Source organism: Dasypus novemcinctus, chromosome 28 (assembly GCF_030445035.2).
Source record: "Dasypus novemcinctus isolate mDasNov1 chromosome 28, mDasNov1.1.hap2, whole genome shotgun sequence".
Lineage (NCBI taxonomy): Eukaryota > Metazoa > Chordata > Mammalia > Cingulata > Dasypodidae > Dasypus > Dasypus novemcinctus.
Genome location: NC_080700.1, coordinates 4,674,086 through 4,691,324, shown reverse-complemented (window position 1 = coordinate 4,691,324; position 17,239 = coordinate 4,674,086). Strand labels below are relative to the sequence as shown.

At 46.3% G+C, this 17,239-nt stretch overlaps 1 long non-coding RNA gene across 3 annotated transcripts in view; it reads right to left on the bottom strand.

Moving 5' to 3' along the window:
- Nucleotides 1–10,603, bottom strand: part of LOC139437796 (uncharacterized) — an 84,136-nt gene extending 73,533 nt beyond the window's left edge. For all 3 annotated transcript variants that reach the window (XR_011647692.1, XR_011647694.1, XR_011647693.1), the window contains exons 1-3: nt 10,458–10,603; nt 6,221–6,287; nt 5,525–5,616 (exon numbers count right to left, since the gene is read on the bottom strand). This is a non-coding gene — a long non-coding RNA (uncharacterized lncRNA). The remainder of the gene's footprint in view (nt 1–5,524; nt 5,617–6,220; nt 6,288–10,457) is intronic.
- Nucleotides 10,604–17,239: the final 6,636 nt, after the last annotated feature.

The following is a 17,239-nucleotide window of genomic DNA, read 5'->3' as shown; positions in this document are numbered from 1 at the left end:
GGGCACTGGCCAAAATGGCGACGAAGTCACGTCATTTCCGGGGGCCGGCCAAGATGGCGGCGAAGTCACGTCATTTCCGGGGGCCGGCCAAGATGGCGGCGAAGTCACGTCATTTCCGGGGGCCGGCCAAGATGGCGGCGACATTATGTCCGGGGCAGGGCCGGAAGATGACGAGACAGGGAGGGGCGGGTAAAGGTGAGAGGAAGCGTCTTTGTTCCCGCCGGCGGGCTCAGACATAGGTGAAGAAGAAGCCGGAAGTGCACCATTTTGGGCAGAGGTGGAAGAAGGAGAAAGTCCGCTATTTTGAGGAGCTACTGAAGCGGCTTCTGCGGGCCGTGGGGAGCGCGGGCGGGGAGGTTCGCGCTCGAGAGCGGCGGCGAGCTGGTCAGACAGAGAATTTGGGTCGCCAGGATCATCGGGCTCATAGTCATTGGGTTGCTTAACTGATTTGTCTCGGATGGCTTCTGACGGTGCACCAAGGAGGCAGGCGCGTATGGCTACTAGAGCAGGCAGCAGGCCGTGCGGAAAAGACCGCTTTTCATGCTCTATAGCGGAGGTGACTCGATCTATGAGTCGAGAGTATGTGTCTGGGCTCCAGAGCTGGCAGGTGGCGAGCCATGGATTAAGAGGGAGTAGCAGGTCCCAATATTTTTGGAGCTGTTTTAGGGAAACGCGGACTCCATTGGTATCAAGCAGGGCGGCTAAAAGCCGAACCTGAGGGGTATGGTGTGAGGAGAGAGAGGTGCCCATAGTGGGAGAAGAAAAGATGGTGATGGGGTCCCTACCTGGAGAGCTGAAATGTTCGCCAGTAGACAGCAGCAGCAGCAGCAGAGAGGGGCCGGAGGGTGGTGGAAGGAAAGGATCCCGGGCGGGCCCCCAGCTGTGAGCTGCTATTCCAAGTTAGCAACCCCTGCTGTGGGCTGCTACTCTAAGTTAGCAACCTACGAGGACCGGGCGGGCTTCCACGGCTCGGTGGTGAGCCCTTAGGCCAACGCATAGGCCTAGGTTCTCCAGGCGTGGGGGACGCGCGGTAAAAACCACGGAGACAGCCTGTGAGAATGAGCTAGTCCAATTTATTGTGGAAATACACTTGATTATATAAGGTCGGGTCAAGGGAGGGGTAGGAATTGGGGCGGGTAAACTACGGGGCGGTAGTGGATAGGCGGAACTGTGCAGGCAGCTATGAAGTAGGCGGTGATTAAGAAAGGGGGCAGATTATGAGTTAGCTAAGTGGACAGGACTGGCGGGAAGGATAGCAACGGCTGGAAAAGGGAGATAACAAAGGCTAGGAGGAGGGGTGAAGGGAGGCAGCAACAAAATACAATTGGGAATGAAAGGGGAGAAGTTATGACCGACGCCACAGTACTAAAAAGGATCATAAGAGGATATTCTGCGAAAGTGTATGCCAACAAATTAGACAACCTAGATGAAATGGGCAACTTCCTAGAAATGCACAACCAACATCATACTACAGGAAATAAAAGAACTTGAACCAATCACATTTAAAGTCACTGAATCTATCTTCAAAATCTCCCAACAAAGAAACTCCAGGACCATGTGGCTTCACAGATAAATTCTACCAAATATTTCAAAAAGAACTAACACCAATACTGTTTAAACTCTTCCACAAAGTTGAAGAGGTGGGAAAATAACCCAACAATGTTTATGAAACTAACATCAACATAATACCAGAACCAAATAAAGACACTGTAAGGAAAAGAAAATTACAGACCATTCTCTCTAACGAATATTGATGCAAAAATTCTCAACAAAATATTTATAAATCGAATCCAGCAGCATATCAAAGGACTTATACATCACAACCAAGTGCGATTTATTCCTGGTAGGCAAGGCTGGTTCAACATAAGAAAATCAATTAATGTAATACACCACATGAACGAACTGAAGGAGAAAAACCCACATCTCAATTCAGCTAGAAAAAGCATTTGAGAAAACCCAGCATCCTTTCTTATAAAAATATTTCAAAAGAGATGAATAGAAGGAAAGTTCCTTAAAATGATGAAATGCACACATGAAAAACCCACATCTAATATCATAACCAGTGGGGAAAGCTTTCCCTCTAAGACTGGGAACAAGACAAGAATGCCCATTAGCACCACTGTTATTCAACATTGTAACAGAACTGCTATGTAGAACAATAAAAGGAGAAAAAAAATTAAAGGCATCCAAATAAGAAAAGAGGATGACAAGATCTTATATTTAGAAAATTTTGAAAGGTCTACATCCAAAGCTACTGGAACTAATAAATGAGTTCAGCACAGTGACAGGCAGCAAGACTGACACAGAGAAATGAGTAATGTTTTTGTTTTTATACATTAGTATTGCACAATTTGAGAAGGAAATCAGGGGAAATTCCATTTCCAATAAGACAAATTTCTAGGAGTCAATTTAACAAAAGAAGTACTTGACTATCATGGAGAAAATTACAAAACTATGCTAAAAGAAATTTTAAAAGACCGAAACAATTGGAAAGACATTCCATGTACATGGACTGGAAAACTAAATGTCACGAAGGTGTGAATCCTACCAAAACTGATTTATAGATTCACGGTAATACGAATCAAAATTCCAAGAGTCTACTTTACAGAAATAGAAAAGACAATTACCAAACCATTTCAAAGGGAAAGGGCATGTGAATATACAAAAGTATTCTAAAAAAGAAGAGTGACATAGGAGGAATTTCACTGCCTGATGTGAAACATATTACAAAGCTACAGTGGACAAATCAGCATGAAAATACCATAAAGAGACACAATGATCAGTGGAATTGAATTCATTAGAGAAATAAACCCTCATCTATCTCTATGGTCAGCTAGTTTTTTGACAAGCTTACCAAGTCTGTGTTACTGGGAGAAAAACAGACTCTTCAGCAAATGCTGCTGGGAGAACTGGTTATCTAGAACCAAAAGAATTAAAGAGGACCCCTATCTCACTCTCTGTACAAGAACAAACTTGGGAAGCGGACTTGGCCCAATGGATAGGGCATCCGTCTACCACATGGGAGGTCCATGGTTCAAACCGCGGGCCTCCTTGACCCATATGGAGTTGGCCCTCACACATGCTGCGCGTAAGGAGTGCCATGCCATTCAGGGATGTCCCCCGCATAGGGGAGCCCCATGCGCAAGGAGTGCATCCCATAAGGAGAGCCACCCAGCACGAAAGAAAGTGCAGCCTGCCCAGGAATGGCACCACGCACACAGAGAGCTGATGCAGCAAGATGAGGCAACAAAAAGAAACACAGATTCCCATGCCACTGACAACAACAGAGGCGGACAAAAAGAACATGCAGCAAATGGACACAGAGAACAGACAACTGGTGGGAGAAGGGGAGAGAAATAAATAAAATAAATCTTAAAAAAAAATAAAATAAAAACTCAAAATGGATCAAAGACCTAAATATAAAAGCAAATACCATAAAACTACTAGAAGAAAAAGCAGGGAAACATCTAAAGACTTTGTGGTACATGGTAGTTTCTTGGACCTCACACCCAAAGTACAAACAACAAAAGAAAAATTACATAAATGGGACCTCCTGAAAATTTGAAACTTTTGCACCTCCCAGGACTTTGTGAAAAGGGTAAAAAGCCAGCTGACTCAATGGGAGAAAATATTTAGAAATCTACATGTTTCATAAGGGTTCAATATTCAGAATATGCAGAGATATGCTACAATTCAACAATAAAAAGACAAATTACCCAATTAAAAAATGGGCAAAGACATGAATAGACATTTGTCCGAAGAAGAAATACAAATGGAAAAAAACACATGAAAAAATATTCGACCTCATTAATGATTAGGGAAATGCATATGGAAACAACGAGATAGAATTTCAGAGCTATCACAATGGCCACTAGTAAAAAGTCAGAGAACTACAAGTGTTGGAGAGGATGTGAAGAGAGAGGAACACTTATTCACTGTTGATAAGAACACAGAATGGTACAGCCACTGTAGAGGACTGTTTTTCAGTTCCTAAAGAAGCGGAATAACAGGGAAGTAAAGATGGTCAACCACCACACTAGGGAACTGAGAGTGCCTACAACTCCAAGCAGGAGAATCACATCCATCACTCATATGGGATCTAAGCCTCCTCTCGATATAGAGGTGGAGTGGACATCACCAACCCAGGGTCCATAGGATGGAGCAATAAAATATGGATTAGAGTGAACTCACCTGTATTCTACTATAGAAATACAGTGACTCTAGCAATGGAAGAAATTTTACCATTGATGTGGAGACAGTGGCCACAGAAGTTGCTGAAGGCAGGTAAAGGGAAGAAGAGATATGATGTGGGAGCATTTTGGGGACTTGGAGTTGTCCTAAATGATATGGGAGGGACAGATGTAGGACATTACAGATCCTGCCATAACTCTGTGAATGTACTGGGGAGAGTGTAAACTACAATGTAATCTATAATCCATGAGGTGCAGCAGTGTCCCAAAAAGTATTCACAAAATGCAATGAATGTGCTATAAGGATGAAAGAGGTTGTTGATGTGGGAGGAGTGGGTGGGTGGGGTGTGGGGTATGTGGGAAACTCTTATAATTTTTAATGTAACATTTTTTGTGACAATAGAAAATAATTTTAATTTAAAAAAAAAAGAAATTGAATATAGATTTGCCACATGACCCTGCAACACTACTACTGGGTATATACCCCAGAAGAACTGAGAGCAGTGACATGAATAGACATCTGCACACCTACATTCATAGTGGCATTATTCACAATTGCCAAAAGCTGGAAACAACCCAGGTGTCTATCAGCTAATGAATGGAGAAACAAAAAATGGATAAACAAATGAGACAATATTATGCAGTGGTAAGAAGAAATGAAGTCATAAACCATGTGACAACATGGATTAACCTGGAGAACAGTATGGTCAGTGAAGCAAGCGAGACACAACTGGACAAATGCAGGAAGCCTGCATTACTATGATCTAAATGTATTGTGTAAGATAATGTATGATTCCATTTACATAAAATACAAAAATATATTAATTTATAGAGAAAAAAAAGTATTTGTGTAAAATAAGCCAGAAATGGGATCTGTTGATGGCAGGGGAAGCATGGAGAGATCGAGAGGTGATGAATTCTTACTTGTTTTTAATTTCTTATTATTATTACTGAAATAATGAAAATGTTCTAATGATGAATGAGGTGATCAATGCACAACTATGTGATTGTGCTGAATACCACTGATCGACCACTGTGGATAAATTGTATGCTTTTGAAAAAAAAAAAACAAAAAAAGGCAAGCGGCACTTAAAAATGGGAAAATATGTGAATAAACATTTACCAAAGAAGCAGCATTTGATTCTTTTCATCGCTAGGAAAATACAGGTTAAAATCTGCTACACATACTAGAATGGTTAAAATCAAGAGACATAATACAAACTGTTAGGGAAGATGTGGAAAAACTGGAGCCCTTGTACATTTCTGGTGAGAATGCAAAATAGTGCTGCCACTTTGGGAAAAATTTTGTCAATTTCTTAAAACTATAAGCTTACCATAATTCTTGCTAATTCCACTCCAAGAAATTTATCCAAGACAAATGAAATTTTGTCTGTCGATTCCTAGGGCAAGTGCATAGCAGTCAAAACTGGAAAAAAAAATACGAATGTCTATTAGCTGCTGCATGGATAACAAAACGTGGTACATCCACAAATGGATCTGCACCTTTATCTAATTTTAGGCACCCTGACCCTCCCTGGCGCCGAGGTATTACTATCACTACCAGCTGCTGACTAAACTAGGAAAAAACCTTGAATAAAAGGGAGAAATGGTAAAGACAAATGAGTTCACATGGCTAAGAGACTTCAAATGAGTCGGGAGTTCATCAGAGGGTTCGCACTTACTCATGTCTCAGCAGAATCTCAGAGATAGCCAAAGTAGATACAACCCTAGGTCCTGGTGCTCCTGAGGGCTACGGAGACACATAGGTTCTATGGTTATGACAGCTGGCTCTGGAGTTCAGTGTCTTGACAGAAGGCCTTACTTTGGAATTTGTGCTCCCGAGTGTGATGGAGTTGGACTCAGATGTGGCCTCTCTACACATGCCTCCTCTGTCACTTTGACTGAACCTGTGGTTGGTGCTGGGGTTGGTGTATGCTTCGGAGACTTGAACCTCTGCACTGTCCACGTACCAGCTGGGCCCTGAGCCTCATCAGAGTTGCAACACCTACTCTCCGGTTCCTTGCACTTACCCAGGTCAGCTGACGGGGAAGTTGAGAATGGTCAACAACCACACCAGGGAACCAAGAGTATCTAAAACTGCAAACAGAAGAATAGCATCCATCAGTCATGTGGGATCTAACCCCCTCTCAATTTAGATGTGGAGTGGACATTGCCATCCCAGGGTCCACAGAATGGAGGAATAAATTAAGAATTGGAGAGGACTTGCTGGTGTCCTTCTATGTAACTGTTGTGACTCTAGAAGTGGAAGAAAATATATCATTGACAGAGAGACGATGGCCACGGGAGTTGCTGAGGGCAGGGAGAGGGAGGAAGAGGTGTGATGTGGGGCATTCATTGGGTTATTCACCAAATGCAATGAATGTTTCTTACTGATGAAAGGGGATGAGAATGTGGGAGGAGCAGGGGTACGGGGGTGGAGTGCAATATATGGGAACCTCTTATGTTTCTGAATGTAACGTTTTGTGTGATCTATTAATCTTTAAAAAAGCCAATAAAAATTATTTAAAATAAAAAGTCATGTGTGAAATGAGTATGGATAAAACTGCATATGACTCTTTTCTTTGAAATTAAACAAATGTATGTTAATGCTACAAAATATTAATATCATAATGTCACTTATGTTAAGTAAAAGAAACCTGACACAAAGTACTACATACTGTATGATTTAATTTATATAAAATGTAAATCAGTTTATAAAGATGAAGTTGGATCAGTGGTTATGCACGGCTGGGGAAGGATAGCTAAGGGGCGTGGGTTTTTTCTCTTTAGAGTACTGAAGATGTCTTCAAATTTTTGTTGTGATGAATGCACAATGTTGTGATTATACGATAAGCCCTGATTATACACTTCGGAGAGATCATATGGTATGTAACCACTACCAAAAGGAAAAGAGTGTCCCTGGGACCATGGGGAGCTCTGAGGGAAGCCAAGGCTGAAGCTGTCCTGGGCCTCCAGTGCAGCCACAGCCAGGAGGGGACAGGATGGGAGTGGGTCTCTAGAACCCAGAGCTCACATGACCTGTGTACTCCCAGAAAGCAGAATGCAGTAAAACAGGAGAGGAAGACAGAAAACAAAAGACTCAAGGGACTCGCCAGGGCTTTGACCCAAAGAATGCAAACACCTAAGAAGAGGAAGAGCCCACACCTGCAGACTTCTGGGGTCTGATACACACTTTTAGTTGCAACTGTTGTGATCCCTGTAAAATGCCCAGGCTGGACACAAATCTGCACCTGTAGGCCACTCCCGGGAGGGGTCCCCATTCACTGTGCTCCCTGCAGGCACACACCGGGTGTCAGTCATGCTCTCCTGGGCCTTCCCAGGAGCCCGTTCCCTGGGAGTGATCAATTCCCCTCAGCAGTGACCCCTTTAAGAGCCACTGCTGCAGGCCAGTCCCTGAGCCTGACTTTTCCAGGTGGGAGGAGAAAGCCAAGCAGCCTCCACCTGGCTCCAGAGGCAAATTTGAAGTGCACGGCCTGGGAAGGGGGTGCGGAAAGGGGAAGCACCGCAGGGACCTCAGAGGATCAGGAGGCAGAGAGTGGGGCAAAGGGGTGGACCATGGTGGGGAATGGGGGAAGGGGGGATGGAGAGGAGAATGCAAGGAGGGAGGGGGGACTGTGGAGGGGGAGAAGGGACCATGGAGGGGGTGGAGGGACTGCAATGGTGGAGGAGGGGTCATGGGTTGGAAGGGCTGTGGGGGCAGAAAGAGAGGAGGCAGGAAGGAATGGGGGGGGCAGGACGGACTGTGGGGGGAGGAAAGACCATATAGGGGTGCAAGAGGGACCATGGGGGGCAGGGACTATGGGATGGAGAAGGGACCATATGGGAGAGGGTCCATAGGGGTGGAGGAGGTACTTTGGGGGAGCAGGAGGGACCATGGGGGTGAGAAGAATCTCTGGCAGGGAGGGACCATGGGGAGGCAGGAGTGAAAGTGAGAGTAGAGAGAGCATGGGGGGGTAGGAAGGATGGTGGTGGGCAGGAGGGGACATGGGGAACAGGAGGAGGCAAGGGGGGACAGGAGGGACCATGGGAGTGAGGAGGGACTGTGGGATGACAGGAGGGACAGTGGGGGGGGGGACCTTTGGGTGGAGGAGGAACTGTGGGAGTCCAGGAGGGACTGTAGGGGGCAGGAGGGAACATGGGGATGGAGGATCATGGAAAGGAGGGACCACAGAGGATGAACTTTGGGGAGGAGACCATGGGCAGGGGGGTCATGGTGGGGAGGGACCCTGGGAGAGGAGGAGGGACTTTGGAAAGGCAGGAGGGACCATGAGGGGGATGAGGAACTATGGGGGGGAAGGGACTGTGGGGAGGCAGGAGTGAACAGGAAGCGATCATGGAGGACAGGAGAAACTGGGGGAATGAAGGACCATGGTGAGCATATGAGGGACCTGGGGGGGGGATGAGGGACCACAGGGGTGAAGAGGGACCATGGGGGGGAAGGTCGGGATGGGGGGGACAGGAGGGACTGTGGGGTGGGTGGAAGAGGGAGCATGGGGGGGCAAGGAGGGACCATGGGGGGCAGAACCCTGGGGAGGCAGGAGGAACTGTGGGAGTGGAGGGAGAATGGCAGAGCAGGAGGTATCATAGGGGGAACAGGAGGGTCCTTGGAGGGAAGAGGAGGAACCCTGGTGGGGAGAAGGTACTGTGGGGGGAGAGTGGAAACCCTAGGAGGGACTATGGGGGTGGAGGAGGGACTTTGAGGGAAGGAGAGACCCTGGGAAGGCAGGAGGAACTGTGGGGGTACAAGAAGCATAGCAGAACAGGAAGGACCTTAAAGGGAATAGAAGGGACTGTGGCGGACAAAGGGGATGTTGGAGAGAACAGGAGGAACCTTCGAGGGAGGAGGGACTGTAGGGGAGAGGAAGAACTATGAAGAGGAGGAGGGGCTGTGGGGAAGCAGGAGGGACCATGGGGGGGGGCAGGAGGGTCTGCGAGGAGGCAGAGGGGGACAGTGGGGGGAAGGGACCATGGTGGGGAGGAGGGACCAAGGACGGTCAGGACGGACTTTGTAGGGGCAGGAGAGTCCTTGAGGGTGAGGAGACCTTAGTGGGGAGGGACCTTTGGGAAGTAGGAGTGACCTTGAGGGTGGAATGAGCATGGGTGGCAGGAGGGACCAGGGCAGGGAGGAGGAACTGTGGGGGGACAGCAGGGACCATGGGGAGGAGGACTGTGGGTGGAGGGGCTGAGAGGGCAGGAGAGACTGTGGGGGGAAGAAGGGACAGTGGGGAGTGAGGGACTGTGGGGGTGGAAGAGGGACTTTGGGGGCGCACAAGGGATCTCAAGGTGAGGAGGGATCCTGGGGAGGTGGGAAGAACTGTGGGGGTGGAGGAAGAATGGCAGAGCAGGAGGGACCATCCAGGAACAGGGGAGCCTTGGAGGGAATAAGAGGAACCTTGGGGGTGAAGAGGGTCCATGGGGGGAGGGATGTGGGGTGAGGAGGGACCCTGGAGGATAGAAGGAACCTTGAGGGGGCAGGAATCTTGGGGAGCAGGAGGGGCAGTAGGGGGGGCAGGAGGGGCCATGGGGGGGCAGAAAAGATTGTGGGGGTGTGGGATCATGAGGGGGAATGTAGGGGGCGAGGAGGGACTTTGGAGGGCAGGGATGGAGAGGGGAGCAGGACGGCCTGTGGATAGGAGAACCACTGGTGGGGACAGTGGGCGGGGGTGATCATGTGGGTGAGGGACAGTAGGCAGAGAGGAGGAACTTTGGGGAGCAGAGGGGACCATGGGGGCCTAAGAGGGACCATATGCGGGGAGGTACGTTAGAACTGGGAGAGGGATCATGCTGGGGCTGGCGAAACAGTGGGGGCGAGGGAGCAAGGCGGGAAGTGCGGGGGCAGGGATCTTGCAGGGGTGGGACTGTGGAGGGAGAGGGAGGGACTGTGTGAAGGAGGGGCCATGGGGTTGGAGGAACCGTGGGGGAGGGACTTTCGGGGGGTGGGAGGGACAATGAGGGGGGAGGAAGGGTCCTGGAGAAGACAGGAGGACCGTGGGGGGGGGGCGGCAGGAGGGGCCGTGGGGGGCTTAAAGGAGCTAGGTGGGAAGGAGGGACCATGGTGGGGAGCAGGAAGGAGCGTGGGGGAGGGTGGGCCGCCCTTCCCGTGGGCCGCGGGACCCTTATTCTGACACGGGCCCGCGCCGCAGGCCAGCCGGGCTGGGCCGGGACCCCGGACTGTACCCTGCGCCCCCCGCCCCGCCCCCGGAAGCTGCGCCCCGCCCCGACGCCAAGTCGGGTCCCCAAACTTACTGCTACCGCGGGCCGGGGACACGGACGGGGTCCCGGGGTGCGGAGCCGAGCGCTCCCCGGAGCCCCCTACACCGGCCGACGACATGTCCCTCCTGCTCTCGGGGTCCCGGGCTGCACCCCCAGGACACGCCAGCAGGTCCTAGAGCGTTCCCTAAACACCACGGGCTCTTAAAGGAGCCGCCACGCCGTAAACTGGGTGGGACTTGAGGGCCGGAGCTTCTGCGCCTGCGCCTGGGCCAATGAGGTCCCGCCCCGCTCCGGGTCTCCACGCCCCTAAGAGGGCGTGGCCCTACCCTTGACGGACAGCGCCAGGCACCCAATCACATACTGTCCGACTTGCTTGCAGGACGCCACCTGTGCAAAAATCGAACAGTTATACATACCAATAACCATCAATCTGAGGAGGAAATCAATAAAAAAATATATCATTTATACTAGTAACTTAAAAAATCTCATAGCTAGGAATGAATTTAACTAATGATGTAAATGACATGCACAGAAAACTATACAACACTGTTTAAGGAAATCAAAGAAGATGTAAATAAATGGAAGAATAGTCCCTGCTTATGGATAGGAAGAATAAATATCATTAAGATGTCCATCCTACCCAAACTAATCTACAGATTTGATGCAATCCCAATGAAAATCAACACAGCATTTTTTAGTGAATTGAAAAAAGTACCTATGAAATTTATTTGGACGAGCAAGGGGCCCTGAACAAAGACATATTGAAAAAGGAAAATAAAATCAGAGGAATCATGCTACCTGACTTTAAAACATACTACAAAGTTACAGTGGTCAAAACTGCATGTGTTGTCGCAAAGGCATACTGACCAATGGACCTGAATTGAGAGTTCTGATACAGATCCTCACATATACAGTCCCTGATGTTCGACAAGGCCACCAAGCCCTCTCAACTGAGAGAGAATGGCCACTTCAACAAATGGAGGTTGGAAAACTGGACATCCATATGCAAAAGAATGAGAGAGGAACACCAATTCAAACTTTACTCAAAAATCAACTCAAGATGGATCAAAGATCTAAATATAAAAGCCAAGGCCATAAAGACCTTGGAAGATAAGGTAAGGAAGCATATACAGGACACTGTGATAGGAAATGGCTTCATGAGCTTCACATTCAAAATAGGAGAAGAAAAATAAAAAATAGTTGAAAGGGACCTCCACAGAATTAAAACCTTTTGCACCTCAAAGGAGTCTGTGAAGAAAGTGAAAAGACAGCCTACCCAATGAAAGAAAACATTTGGTAACCATATATCTGATAGGAGCCTAATATCCAGCATATGTAAAGAAATCCTTTACCTGAAAAACAAAGAGACAAACAACTCATTTAAAAAATGGGCAAGAGATTTGAACAGACACTTCTCCAAAGAAGTACAAATGGCTAAATAGTACATGAAAAGACACTCAACGTCACTATTAGAGAAATGAAAATCAAAACTACAATGAGATACCATCTTACACCCAATAGACTGGCAGCTATTAAAAAACAAAGAACCACAAGTGGTGGAGAGGATGTGGAGGAATGGGAACCCTCATCCACTGCTGGTGGGAATGTAGAATGGTCAGGCATTGTGGAAGACAGATTGGCCATTCCTCAAAAAACTAACTACAGATCTGCCACATGACCCAGCAGTTCACTGCCGGGTATATACCCAGAAGAACTGAAAACAAGGACATGACCGATACATGCACACCAATGTTCGTAGTGGCATTATTCACTATTGCCAAGAGTTGGAATCAACCCAAATGCCCTTCAACAAATGAATGGATAAACAAAATGTGGTATACACGTACAATGGAATGCTTACGATGGAATGAGTACAGTTGTAAGAAGGAATGCAGTATTAACACATGGGATAACATGGATGAATCTCGAGAACCTTATGTTGAGTGAAGCAAGCCAGGTATTAAAGGATAAATATTACATGACCTCTCTGATATGAATTAAACAAATCGAGCCAACTCAGAGAGCTAAAGTCTGGAAGAAAGGCTTACAGAAAATATAAAGGGAGAAGAAGGTTGTGAGCAAATATCTATACAGACAAAATCTATGATAAAGTGGAATTGAGTGGTGCAGTGAAGGGATATGACAGGGGTGTAGGGATACTACTGGGTTGGACAGTGCAAGCTTGACAGGATCTATGTTGGGGCAGATGGATCAGAAGGAGGAAGGGGAAAATGTTGGGGGAGCGACCAGGTGAACACAGGGAATTGGCAGGTATGTGGTTGAAACTACAATGTTGAGAAAACCCTTTTGGCAACACAACAAGGAAGGGTTACTGGTTCAGGGGGTTGGATGGAGAGCATCTGGCACAGGATGCACCTGGAGCTGGCTTCTAGGGAGCGTGTGAGTGCTCATCTTGTCATAGTGTGTTATATCAGAGCCATACAATGCCTGGGAAGGTGTTGTACCCCCATCTTGGGGATGCCTAATGTTCTCAAACAGAGGGGACGGTGCCTCTCAAGAGCATGGGTGGCTCCTAAAGGGGGAGGACAGTCCAGTATGTCAAAGCATTCTTAGCATTGTTGCAAGTATCTATGAATCTTGTCCTTCAAGCAGTGAAGCTTGGTTTTCACTATGGGCCCCAAGGGGAGGGGCAGAGATGAATAGAATAGATGGAAGAGGGGCAATTGAGGGACAATGGAAGTGTTCTGCATAATCCTGCAATGATGGATACAGATCATGTTAAATTTCACTAAAAACTTATAAAAAGTGTATGGTCCAAAACGTAAATCATAATGTAAACTACTGACCTTGGTTAGTAGCTATGTTTCAATATTTACACATCAGTTGTGGTAAATGTAACATCCACATGTAAAAAGATCATTGGTGGGGAAGGGGGAAATTGGGGAGGACGTTGAGTATATGGGAGTCCCTTGTATTCTGTATGTGACTTTACTGTGACCTAAAACTTCTTTGAAGACATAATGACAAAAAATATAAAAATGTGGTAAGACACTGAGGAAGAAATGGAAGAGATGGCCTTGCCACTGTACATACAGGACAGCACCTATCTATTATAGTGATGAAAGGCAAAACATCAAAAAAAGTTTTTGTAGTATTTTTAACTTTTTAATACCCCAATTTTTTAACTTTTCTTAGTTTTTTAAATTAATACGTATTTTCTTTCTAATGTTCAAACTAATCATTACTATTTCATTTTTCTTGTAATTGAATTTGTCAATATATTAGGCTTCATTTTTAAAGAAGTTTTGGATCACAGAGGATGCAACTATGGGAGAGGAGGAACATTGGTGTAGGGTGTCATTGATGGGAGATGTATGGGAGGGAGTTCACCTTGGCATGCATATAGGGTACATGGGGTATAGCTATAGTGGGTAAAGTCTCACACAACAAGGGTCGGAAGGCTGGGTTCTCATCTGGGGAGCTCTGCCACATTCCCCAATGGAACACCAAGAATCCCCCAAGTGCAAGGGCTAAGACCAGTGTAGAAGGATGGTCCAGTGATGGGACCTTGATACTGATGACTATGCTTATGAGCCTGTTGTGCTTGAAATTTCAACTTGGCCTATTGTTGCAGGGTGCCTAAGAGTTACCTCTGGAATGCCTCCATGATGCTCCAATATGGCCACTCTCTGACCAAAGAGCATATAATTTCATTACCTTCCCCCCAGCATAGGACATAACTCCCGAGGATGAGGCTCCCTGGCACCGAGGGATCACAACCAAGCACTGCTGGTGATGAAACTGGAAAAAGACCTAGAATAAAAGGGGGAAATGGTAGAGACAAATGAGTTTATGTGGCTAAGAGACTTCAAAATGAATCAGGGGGTCATAAGAGGGGTTGTGCTTATGCACATCTCAACAGGATCTCATAGACTGCCAAAGATGATACAAGACAACCCCAGGTAGCGGTGCTCCTGAGGGCTATGGAGACACCCTGGTCCTATGGTCATGGCAGATAGCTCCAGAGTTCAGTGCCTTAATGGTGAGCCTTAACTTGGAATTAGTCCTCCTATGTGTGATGGAGTTTAACTCAGAAATGACTTTCATCACATGCCACTTCTGTCCCTTTATTGAACCTGTGGTTGGGGCTGGGATTCCTCTATGCCCAGAAGACTTGGATCTCTGGGCCATCCATGTACCAGCTGGGCCCTGAGCCTCAGTGGTGTTGCAGCACCTACACTGCAGTTCATTGGGCTTACCCAGGTCAGATGATAGTGAGGTGAGAAAGGATAACCACCACACAAAGGAACTGAGAGAGTCTACATCTGTGGGTCTGAGAGTCACATCCACCAGCCATGTGGGAAAGACGTCCCTACTCAATTAAGTGAAGGTGTAGGCACTGCCATCCCAGGGTCCTCACAATAAGAGGAATAAAATATGGACTAGAGTGTGTTTAACTGGTATTCTACTATAGAATTACTGTGACTCTAGCAATGAAAGTAATTATATCATAGATGTGGACACAGTGGCCTCTGTAGTTGCTGAAGGCAGGGAGAGGGAAAAGGAAGTGTGATATGGAGGCATTTTCAGAACTTGGAGATGTCCTCAATGATATTGCAGGGACAGATGCAGGACATTATATATCCTGCCATAACCCACTGAATGTACAGGAAGAGAGTGTAAACTACACTGTAAATAACAGCCCATGCTGTCTAACATTTAAAATGTATTTGTCAAATGCAATGCATGTACCACACTAATGAAAGAAGTTCTTGATGTGGGAAAAGTGGGAGACATGGGGAGTGGGACATTTGGGAACCTCCTATATTTTTAATGTAACATTTCGTGTGATCTATGTATCTCTTAAAAGGAAGTAAAAAATATATTTTAAAAAATTACCTAGGGGGCAGCAGACTTGGCCCAGTGGTTAGGGCGTCCGTCTACCACATGGGAGGTCCATGGTTCAAACCCCAGGCCTCCTTGACCTGTGTGGAGCTAGCCCATGTGCAGTGCTGATGCGCGCAAGGAGTGCCGTGCCATGCAGGGGTGTTCCCCGCATAGGGGAGCCCCACACTCAAGGAGTGCGCCCCATAAGGAGAGCCGCCCAGCATGAAAGAAAGTGCAGCCTGCCCAGGAATGGTGCCACACACATGGAGAACTGACACAAGAAGATGATGCAATGAAAAGAAACACAGATTCCCGTGCCGCTGACAACAACAGAAGCGGACAACAAAGACGCAGCAAATAGACACAGAGAACAGAAAACTGGGGTGGGAGGGAAGAGAAGAGAAATAAATAAATAAATAAATCTTTTTAAAAAATTATCTAGGCAAATTATGTTCAACCTGTATTAGTTTTGAAAGAATTGAAAGAAAGTTAAATAAATAAAAAGATTACCTATATAAAAACAATGATAGAAAAAAATCCTGAAAAGTCATGCAAGTAAGAAAAGGGTTACTTGTAATATAATATGTTTAAAAATTTCAACACTATATATTCAAATTCTTTGTATTTAAAGAAATTATGCATTAAATCTTAAGAATAAATACTTTTCTAGTTAAAAAAAAAAATGTAGAAGCCTATTGCTAACAGCCATGTCCTAAAAGAAACCTTCAAAATTTGTCAGGGAAAAGGAAAAAGTTATAGATCAGAAAATTTCATCTTCTGAAAGAAAGTTAGAGCATCAGTGTTGAAGTAAGGAGGTTTAAATAAAATATTTTATTTTTCTAACAAAAAAAAGTTAAAATGGTGACTCAGACTCTCAGCATGTGAATCTAAAGGAACTTCAACCAGAGAAGGGCAGCACCGTGGACAGTTCTTCAAAGCTGTGGAGCAAATGCAAAGAAGCCTAAGGCTTAGAGTGGGAACTGTTTTCAGAATCTGGTTCCATCCTGGTGGGATTACTGGTTCATATGGTAATTCCATACTTAACTTTCTGAGCAACTGTCAGCCGTCCACAGCAACTGCCACTACTTTTTATTACTACCAAAAATGAGTGAATGTTCCTGTTTATCCATATCCTCTCCAAACCTTGTAACTGTCCATTTTTTCTAATAGTTGTCATTTTAGTGGGTGTGAAATGGTATCAGATTGTGGTTCTGATTTGCATTTCCTTAATAGCCTCCACATCACATTTCTTCCTCCCACTCCCTACCCCCAGCAGCCACCATGGTCACTTTCTCCACACCAATGCCACATTTTCTTCGATTACTAATCACAATAGTTCATGAATAGAATATCAGTAAGTCCACTCTAATCTATATTCCTCCATCCTTGTAGAATGGTTGTGTCCACTCCACATCTATATCAAAAGGGGCGTAGATTCCACATGGATGCTGGATGCAATTCTCCTGCTTTCAATTGTAGGTACTCTTGGCTCCCTGGTGTGGTGGTTGACCTTCTTCACCTCCCTGTTAGCTGAGTGGGGTAAGTTCAATAAACCAGAGTGTAGGAGTTGCAAGTCTGTTGAGTCCCAGGACCTGGCTATCACATGGTCAGTCCAGAGAATCAGGACCCCTAGGTATACACTAAACCCCAGGGCCAACTACAGATCTGGTAAAAGTAACAGGAGAGGCTTGTGGACAAAGATCACACATCTGAGTCCAGCTCCATCACACAGAAACACAAACTCCAAAGTAGGACCAATTGACATGGCACTGAACTCCATCTGCCATGATCATAGAAACTGTGGGTCTCTGTGGCCCTCAGAAGAACCAAAACCTGAGGTTGTATCTACTTCATCTGTCTGTGGGATTCCGCTGAGGTGTGCAACAAGACGACCTGTCTGATAATCTTCTTCCTCTTCTTGGAGACTCATAGCCATATAAACTCACTTGTCCTTTTCATTGCCCCCT